We start from the raw sequence: 11,168 nt of genomic DNA on the forward strand, positions 1-11,168 counted from the left end.
TGTGTTGGTGCAATAAATTAGTCAAATGCAAATTGCAGTCGAACGCAAACAACAAAAAATGCAAAATTTGCTTGTGTCATTAAGTGCAAGACAAGCTTTTGAAGCTGTGTCCTTAAGGGGTTAAACCACTGCACTGTCCACTGAATCCCCACTTTAATTGCCTACAAACAACATCTTCATAAAATATTTTTTAGATGTTTTATATAGCATCTCAATGGAACAAGAGATATGCAATGGTAAAGGGTCATTAATCATGTTGGAAAAAATATCATCTATTGCTAATGTTGAAATGAGAAATTCAATGACATACAGTTGCTGTGTTTTGGCCGGTGATTTGTTTGCATATTAGAAAACCATTTTCTTAAATTGAATTTGCTAAGAGGTGGGGATCTTGGTTTTAATGTGAATAAAATAAAATTATTTTAGCAGTTCACATGTAATACGATTTGATTTCCCTAAATGCATTTTAGAATTACTTTATAAGCATGTGTTTTATAGTGCTATGGTGTTTCATAGTTCTCTTCTAATAATATTTATGAATATATATTTTTACAAAAATCACAAAAAAAAATTAATAATTTTATATCTTGACATGTTTTCATCAACTATAATACCAAGGAATGCTTCTTACAAATTTGTATTTATTGTTATTGATATTGCATTACACTGGGCTTCCGTTCTTATCTGTTTTTTGTGATTCTTGCTTATTTCGATTCATTTATTTACTCTCTGTGGCTTTTTTAACTGCATTATTTCCAAGTATATATTTTCTTCTAGAAAAAAGAAGAAAAGTATGGAACCAAAGGTTCCTATGTGGAAGAGTTATGAATGTAAAGGGAGTCCCTACCTTTAATAATCCTAAGGGTACAGGTAAGTAAAAAAGACAGGAAGGAAATATAGGGCAGAGGGACTAGCTGTGTCAAAAACACATACAGATCCAATCAACCACTTAAACAGAGAGATTCAAAACTTTTTTTTTTACTTACCTGTACCCTTAGGATTATTAAAGGTAGGGACTCCCTTTACATTCATAACTCTTCCACATAGTAAGCTTTGATTCCATACTTTTCTTCTTCTTTCTATGTGTTATCCGTGGGTTATTCCCCAATAGGGAAGAGTTATTAGGGCTTTTGCACTTCTTTATCTTTATATATTTTCTTCGACCTAAATCAAGCTTTGTCTATGAATACCAGCTGGCCAATTTTGATCCTAGGGGAAAACTATACATTATATCAGAAGATAAGTGATATAAGAGATAGGACCACACTTAAGTGTTTAAACTTAGGGGGACTATGATACAACTCATTCTAGTACTTTTTTTGGTACCCTGAACAATAACATCTATAATATACACACAACACATAAGATGTCTTCATCCCGCTGTTATAATGTCTATGTAGATATTGTTATATGGTTGACAATATGAGCATCTCAGAGATGACTTACTAATAATATAGTAGAGTGACAATTTAAAATGACTAGAAGATAACATGTTGGTCTTTTGTTTGTGTGTGTATATTTATGTATATGCGTACGTGTAATGGGGTAGACTTAGACATGTTTAGGATTTACTAATTTCTCACTCTGAAAGTGTGAATGCCAGTATGTATGGTATGTATATGGAGTGTATGGTAGGATATTTGTTGATATATTTTGATATAATGTATTTATAATTTCCTCGCATACTATGTGAAAACAATTATTGATTATATTTATTGTTAACCAGATTTATGTTATGTTTTTTGTTTTTTTTTATATATATTTTGATTAGTATAATTGTATGTTATGCAAAGAAAAACAAAATTTTGCAGTATATAAATAAGTATATGTATACTAATGTCTTACATGATGTTGTTTGCTTGTAAAAATGAAAAACTTTTTGAATAAAGATTATATATATATTTTTATTTTTTATTATTATTATTTTTTTTTTAATTTTGATTCTACCCTGAACTTAGCCTGACCATTGTCATTGACTGTAGCAGTCCAGTCATCAGCCTGCCTACTAAGTAAAATCCTATGTATATGTATACACTGCCATTTTGGTGTAATTCAGAAAGAGATCACATTTGAGACATTTGAGATTCATGTCCCCCATGCTCAGCACAATAGTACCTTTTTTTTTTTTTTTTTTTAAATGTAAATGCACAAAAGTTAGTGATTAAACCTGGAGATTGTGCAATGTTGCCTAGTGTATAGCTCATGTGGGTGCAACTGTTACCTGATTGCAAAAAGTTCATGATCATCCTTATACACCCCTTTTTTTTTAAATCAAAATTAGAAAAAAAGGGACCCGCGTTCAGTGCTCCACTCTTAGAAGCAAGAGTCAATTATTGCATATATTTATGTAATAGGTTACAGTAGATCTGAATTCTCCTAAATGTCTGGAATTTGAATTTCTAGTTTCTATTTCCAGATGTAAATCAAGTACGAATTATAAACTATAGATAATTTGATCGAACACTTCTAATTATAACTAGTATGTTTATAAAATATAATGAAAATTAACTAGAGACTTTTTTTAATGCATCATGTGTTAGAATTTTGCATGAAGCTGAACCTCAAAACATTTTTATATGTTTCATATATTTTTATAATAAAAACCATCAACACTGATTGCTTACTTATAGTGGGAGAGTAAAACTTTCAAATAGAACTATAAATACAGGTATATATCAGTGGTTCCCAAACCAGTCCTCAAGGCACCTGTACTAGTCCAGGATTCAGGGATCACCCAGTTATGTCTGAGTTGTTTTTAGAACAAAAAAAAAACACTTTATACACAATGGGTGATCCCTAAATCCTGGGTTCCTTTAGGACTGGTCTGGGAACCACTGATATATATATCCCCAAAAACCGAGGACACAGTTTAGTTAATCTTTGCTTGCCCTGGTGCAGCAACCAGCTGTAGTCATATCAAACAAGGAGAAGCACAGTCTTGGGGATTTTTCAAATCAAAATGTCACTGCTTTATTAAATTTAAAAATGTTAAATTTTTGTGCAGTATCAACAATGTACAAAGGGACACATTTCAGTCCATGATAAAGACTTTCTTGATAAAAGTCATTATTATGGCCTGAAATGTTGACCTTTGCATGTTGGTGATACTGCACACAAATGCAGAATATTAATATTTCACTTAGTCCTCTGAGTGTGCTCTTTCAAAGGATTTACAGTATATTGTGGCTGGAGCTGTGTGCACCGAGGCATTACAAGACCTGGGAGACAGTGAGTGTGAGGCTCAAGTGTGTGTGTGTGTGTGTGTGTATATATACGTGAGAGAGAGAGAGAGAGAGAGAGTTTTTCTCTCTTTCTCAGATCTGAAGCAATATATACATAACATTAGTGTTCACTTTATGCTGTTTTAATCATTGTTGATGGTATGCCTTATAAACTTAATTTCCTTATAGAAATTAATTTAATTATTGTTTTCAAACTGCTTTATCTAAAAATGTATTTTGTAGAACAGAAAAGGAAGAAAACCTCCAATAACTACCTATTTTCACAGCTTCCTATACAGTTTGTGTTAGATGTCACACATTCTGGGGAAACAGATGATTATATAATTGCTATTTTTATGAGTTATATCTAAGGAGTTGATTTGTTTTTTTTATAGTTACATAGTTACATGGCTGAAAAGAGACTTGCGTCCATCAAGTTCAGCCTTCCTCACATATGTCCTCACATATGGTTTATTTTCTCTTAATTTAAAAGTTAATTTATTTGTCTACAAACTCAATGAGTCTCCCAATAATCCATTTTTCTCGCTTACATTCTTACATTAGCCTACAGAGAGACATAATTGCATTTGAACTGAATTTGAAGATTGTTATGGCATAGCATTAATATATTTTAAACTACAAAAATATACATAATGGTTGATAAATGTCATTATTAAGGCATCAAATTTAGTAGATCAAATCCCCCAAAAATACACTAAGTTAAGTTAAGTTTAGTAATCATGAGGTGGTATTTGGTGTGCACAGCCAGGACAAAAAATATTGATACATAGCCTGGCTATTTTCTGGTGGAGTCACCCCTTTGATCAATGCAACTGCAATGTCCCCTATAAACCTGCCCACCGTCCATCATGATTATATGCCTCTCAATGTTGGGAGGAATGCTGAGGCAGAACTTTTCTTAAACTAATTAGTATTGTATGTCATCACAATGTTGGGAAAAATCCAACTATAATTTAGAACAATGGTAAGCAACTTGTAAGCAGCACTGCACCAAAAGAAGACTTTGGGGGCAGGGCCTGACCATTGAGCAGAGCTGATTTTGGCAGCTCCTGCTCTTTGTAGTACACTTAGCTGGATTTTATCCAAAAACAGCTATTTCTCAATATATTTGAGCTAGTTGGTAAGAGGTGACAACAAGATGTTCATACTGATATCAAAAAAGCACCTGACCATTTTCTGTGGCCTACAAGCATGGCTGGTGTGGCAGAGGCATCTCCTCTTCTGACGACACACATAGCTGGAATCTCAACCCTGGGTCCCATTATGGACTGGTGTGGGTTATCCTGGAGCAAGACCCTATGCCCCATTGCAGCAACACCACCAAGGGCTTTCAACATCAAAAATGGCTGCAAACACAAACTGTATCACATAATGGAGAGTCAGGTGGGATCCCACTGTCCTCACTACACCTCTTATCTGCAGCTGAATGTGGGGAGGATCTCACCTGAGCTACAGGGGGCAGATACACCAAGCAGTTGGGTACTGGCACAGTGTCCCTCTTCATCAAAGCTTGACACACAAGTTGCCAAGCACAATGCCATATCTTAGGGATGACCAGGTTGGGGACTATACCTCAGCTATATACTCACCCTCCACCGATCTTATTAGGCGATCAACCACTCTCAAGGATCTCGAGGAGATCCTTCCCAACTGTTGCCGTTTACATCCCAGGCTGTCTTGCACCTACAGTCACTTTCCAAGCTGAGGGGCTCGAAGGGGACAATCCCATATCATCAGAGAGGAAACCATTGACAAAATGCGCCTGCAGCCTCCAGGGACTTTGCTCATGGTGCCCAGATTGACCAGAGCATAGGACAATACACAGGGGCTCTTGTGAAAGGCTGGGGCCAGTGGAGTAGCCTGTACTGGTTGATCGGGACTCAATCTTGCTGTGAGACTCTGGTAGTGAGCATGAGAATCAGGTGAAGACATGATGTCAGATGAGCCGCACGAAGTTCCACCAAACTTACACGACTTACATGTAACGCTAGCGTTGGTATGCACCAACACTTGGATTCTTTATAATGTTTCTTTTACATGTTTTTTACAGTGAGGGAAAAAAGTGTTTGATCCCCTGCTGATTTTGAACGTCTGCCCACTGACAAAGAAATGATCAGTCTATAATTTTAATGATACGTGCATTTTAACAGTGAGAGACAGAAAAAAAAAATCCAGAAAAACACATATCAAACAAGTTCTAAATTGATTTGAGTAAAATAAGGATTTGATCCCCTATCATTCAGCAAGATTTCTGGCTCCCAGGTGTCTTTTATACAGGTAACAAGCTGATATTAGGAGCACTCTCTTAAAGATATCGGCTTGTTACCTGTGTAAAAGACACCTGTCCACAGAAGCAATCAATAAATCAGATTCCAAACTCTCCACCATGGCCAAGACCAAAGAGCTGTCCAAGGATGTCAGGGACAAGATTGTAGACCTACACAAGGCTGGAATGGGCTACAAGACCATCACCAAGCAGCTTGTGGAGAAGGTGACAACAGTTGGTGCAATTATACGCAAATGGAAAAAACACAAAAAAACTGTCAGTCTCCCTCAGTCTGATGCTCCATGCAAGATCTCACCTCGTGGAGTTTGAATAATCATGAGAATGGGGAGGAATCAGCCCAGAACTACACGGGAGGATCTTGTTAATGATCTCAAGGAAGCTGGGACCATAGTAACCAAGAAAACAATTGGTAACACACTACGCCGTAAAGGAAATCCTGCTGCACCCGCAAGGTCCCCCTGCTCAAGAAAGTGTACAGGCCCGTCTGAAGTTTGCCAATCATCATCTGAATGATTCAGAGGAGAACTAGGTGAAAGTTTTGTGGTCAGATGAGACCAAAATCGAGCTCTTTGGCATTAACTCAACTGGCTGTGTTTGATGGAGGAGGAATGCTGCCTATGACCACAAAAACACCATGTCCACAGTCAAACATGGAGGTGGAAACATTATGCTTTGGGGGTGTTTTTCTGCTAAGGGGACAGGACAACTGCACCACATCAAAGGGACGATGTACCGTCAAATCTTGGGTGGGAACCTCCTTCCCTATGCCAGGACATTGAAAATGGATCGTGGATGGGTATTCCAGCATTGCAATGACCCAAAACACACAGCCAAGGCAACAAAGGAGTGGCTCAAGAAGAAGCACATTAAGGTCCTGGAGTGGCTTAGCCAGTCTCCAGACCTTAATCCCATAGAAAATATGTGGAGGGAGTTGAAGGTTTGAGTTGCCAATCGTCAGCCTCGAAACCTTAATGACTTGGAGAGGATCTGCAAAGAGGAGTGGGACAAAATTCCTCCTGAGATGTATGAAAACCTGGTGGCCAACTACAAGAAACGTCTGACCTCTTAATACCCTCTCCTATTTTGAGCACTTGCAGCCTGAATATGTCCAGACTTAGCACGTAATCACACATGTCACATCAGAACCTGCTGTGCTGTGTAGGGGCTTGGCTGGCCCATCAACTTCCAATCTTTTTTTTTATTATTCTTTATTTAAGCAGTGACATTAGTTGTGGCATATCCACTGAATGGTTTGTGCAAAAGCCAGATCAGGTTTCAGATATCAATGTTTGGTACAGGAAAAAATGCAATTACTATCTGTCACAATTTAACATTTTATAATGAAAAGAAGAGAACTGAAAGAAACATAAAGAAAAGGAAAGTACAGGGAACTTGAAAGGGCACCCTATTTGCATTTTTAATAAATTTTCGGAGGGTGTTATAAGTTATACCATCAAACCTGTCTCACCTCCGTCCCTGAAGCCGGGACCGGAGAGCACCACTGCCTCTCTCGAAGCCTGGGGATCCCACCACCCATGAGCCACCCATGGAGCGCACTGGCCAGGGTAAGTGTTATTGTCTGCCTGTGACAGTGTGTGTGTGTGTGACTGTCTGCCTGTGACTGTGACAGTGTGTTTGACTGCATGCATGTGACTGCATGTAAGGCTGTCTCCCTGTGACTGTGTGTGACTGCCTTTGACTGTGTGTGTAATGGTCTACCTGTGACTGTGTGTGTGGCTGTCTGCTTGTAACTGTGTGTTTGAATGTCTTGCTGTGACTGTGTGTGTAACTGTCTTGCTGTGCCTGTGTGTGTGACTGTCTGCCTGTGACTGTCTGCGACTGTGTGTGTGACTGTCTGTCTATGACTGTGTGTATGACTGCCTGCCTGTGCCTCAGTGTGTGACTGTTTGCCTGTGCCAGTGTGTGACTGTCTACCTGTGACTGTGTGTGTGACTGTCTGCATGTCACTGAGTGTGTGTGACTGTCTGCGAGTGACTATGTTCCTGGGACTGTGTGCATGTGGCTGTATTTGACAGTATATGTGTATAACTGTGTGCATCTGACTGTATCTGACAGACTTCGCCCTGCAGTGAGCCGGCAGCTAGTATATGATGTCATCCCAGCATCGGCGTCATTACAGTGCAAGCGAGGGACCTGTGCAGGAATAGCACAGAGATCCCAGCAGCATCCACTGACCACCAGCCCTCCACTCCAGCCCTCCCAGAGTAAGGTAGGAAGGTTGGGTGGATCTCCTTTTAAATGTGTGGTGTATGTATGTGATCATTGTGTGTGATTGAATGTGCATCTCTTTGGTTAGGTGTGTGTGTTGTAATTATGTGTGTTTATGTATGTGATTGTGTGTGTAGGTCTGTGATCATTTTCTCTGCAGCTGTGTTAATACCTGGTTGTGTTGGTGGCTTCCCTAGTGTCCAGTGGGGATCTAACTGGCCTGGTACCTGTCAAAGGCGGGGGTGAAATGGCTGCTGTGGGCTGCCCTTTACCAGTGCTTCAGAAGTGCTGGAAAGAAGTAATCTGAGATCCTACAATGAGTATAATGAGGACTTATCCTCACCACCTGTGGCAATCACTGCTAGCACCAAATGTTCAATTGGCACTAGCAAAGATCTGAAAAATTCCCAAAAGGACCCCTTGTCAGGCCAGCTCCGGATGAGATCTTCTGCTCCCCCAAGCTTGCTTGGGTTAAGCAGTCTTGCGTGCCATGCAAAAGCATCTTGTGTGCCATAGGTTGCTGACTCCTAATCTAGAACATATTCAGCCAGTGTACATACTTTACCCTGATCCAAATGTTTTCTGACATTAGGTGAGAGTTTTCTTGAGCAAGAGATCCATTGGTAGCATCATACTACCAAGCTATCAGAATATGTTTGACCCAGTACAAAATTAATCTCTACATTTAGTGTATTTTTTTTGCCTCAGTTAATTTTCATGGCTCATTCATGTCTCCTATCTATAGAATAAGGGACGGTAAATGGGAAAAAGTGCAACTAACAAGTGCAGGCTGGCCACTCAAATGGGGGATCACTCCCAAATCCCAAAATCACAAGATACAGAAAAAGTGTAGTTAAAAACATATACCAGTGGTGCCCTCACTAGTATACATTTCTAACTATACTATTTCTGTATGGCTCCTATCTATCCTCATCTCACTATTTTTGTTGCCATTTTTTTTACGATCTGCTGATGTCATCACTATCCATTTCTTCTTAACCCCTTAAGGACACATGACATGTGTGACATGTCATGATTCCCTTTTATTCCAGAAGTTTGGTCCTTAAGGGGTTAAAGGAACACTATAGTCACCTAAATTACTTTTGCTGAATAAAGCAGTTTTAGTGTATAGATCATTCCCCTGCAATTTCACTGCTCAATTCACTGTAATTTAGGAGTTAAATCAGTTTGTTTCTGTTTATGAAGCCCTAGCCACACCTCCCCTGGCTATGATTGACAGAGCCTGCATGAAAAACAAACTGGTTTCACTTTCAAACAGATGTAATTTACCTTAAATAATTGTATCTCAATCTCTAAAGTGAACTTGAATCACATACAGGAGGCTCTTGCAGGGTCTAGCAAGCTATTAACTGCTTCTCCTACTATACACCAACACTATCACTGACAAACACTGCCCCTCAATTCTCCTTATCGACTAAATCTACAGCTACTGCTCCCTCCTCCCAAATTTCTTTAATGGCGCAAAGGAGGGAATAAGACCTGGATATACAAATAAAGAGGGTATTTTAACCCCTTAAGACCGGAGGGCGTACTATTACGTCCTTTTAAAAGCGGCTCTAAACGCCGCCGGACGTAATAGTACGCCCTCCGGTTTTTAGTAACTTACCCGGTCGCTGGCGGTCCCACGCCGGCGATCGCGGTTCGGGGGACTCCCAGGGAGCCCACCGCGGCACGTCCGCCCTCCAGGAGCCCTCCCGGCCATGTGAGAGTGAGGTCCTTGCGAGGACCTCACAATCACATGGCCGGGATAGCTGCCTGCTGCATTGCCAGCAGGGGGACCAACTGTAATGACAGTTGGTCCCCCTGCTGGCTGAAAATCAAATAAAAATGTTTTAAAACAGTGTAAAAATAAATAAATTATATACTTAGATCATATATATATATTACACACATACACATACACCGTCTAGGTGTATTTTAATATTAATATATATATAATTATATATATATATATATTAATATCAAATTACACGTAGACTGATACTGATTAAATATATATATAATTATTGTTATATATATTTATAAATAATATAAAAAAAATTAATATGTAAATACGTAAAAAAATTTAATAAAAAAAATAATTAAAAATAAAATATTAAAAAATATATAGATGTGTTTTATTTCGTTCTAACTGTATTCTGATATTAATATATATATATATTTATATCAAAATACACTTATAACGAAATAATATATATATCTATATACATAAATATATACGTATATATCACTATATATATACCTATATATAAATAAAAATATTAAAAAAAAATATATATATATATACGTATATATACACATATGTATATATATACATATATTAATTCTACACATATATTTATGCAATAATTTTACATAATTAGGTATCCTAATTAATTACAATTAGCGGGACCTGCCTGACCACCCATGCCGAAAGTATAGGGAATTTAATTTGCTAGCACTATATTTAACCCTATAACTTTCCAAGACACCATAAAACCTGTACATGGGGGGTACTGTTTTACTCGGGAGACTTGCTGAACACAAATATTAGTGTTTCAAAACAGTAAAATGTATTACAACCATGATATCGCCAGTACAAGTGACGTTTTTTGCATTTTTCACGCACAAACAGCACTTACAGGGACGATATTATTGCTGCAATACTTTTTACTGTTTTGAAACACAAATATTTGTGTTCAGTGAAGTCTCCTGAGTACAACAGTACCCCTCATGTACAGGTTTTATGGTGTTTTCAAAAATTACAGCGTCAAATATAAGGCTTGTGTTTAATTTTTTTCACATTAAAATTCGCCAGATTGCTTACGTTGCCTTTATGACCCTATGGTAGCCCAAGAATGAAAATTACCCCTATGATGGCATACCATTTGCAATAGTAGACAACCAAAGGTATTGCAAATGGGGTATGTCCAGTCTTTTTTAGTAGCCACTTAGTCACAAACACTGGCCAAAATTGGCGTTTTTTGCATTTTTCACACACAAACAAATACAAACGCTAACTTTGGCCAGTGTTTGTGACCAAATGGCTACTAAAAAAGACTGGACATCGCTTATTTGCAATACCTTGGGTCGTCTACTATTGCAAATGGTATGCCATTATGGGTGTAAATTTATTTCCTGGGCTACTATACAGTCTCAAAGGCAACGTAACCAATCTGGCGAATTTCAATTTCAAATGTAACACGCTATATTTGACCCTGTAACTTCCCAAAACACCATAAAACCTGTACATAGGGGGTACTGTTTTACACGTGAGACTTTGCTGAATACAAATATGTGTATTTTATTGCAGTAAAAGCAAACAGTATTATGACATTGACAGTTAAAATGTCATGAAGAACGAAAAAAATCAAAAAAAATCTTATTTTCTCCCATTTTTTTCATATTAA

This window comes from Pelobates fuscus, chromosome 4, assembly GCF_036172605.1.
Source record: "Pelobates fuscus isolate aPelFus1 chromosome 4, aPelFus1.pri, whole genome shotgun sequence".
Classification (NCBI taxonomy): domain Eukaryota; kingdom Metazoa; phylum Chordata; class Amphibia; order Anura; family Pelobatidae; genus Pelobates; species Pelobates fuscus.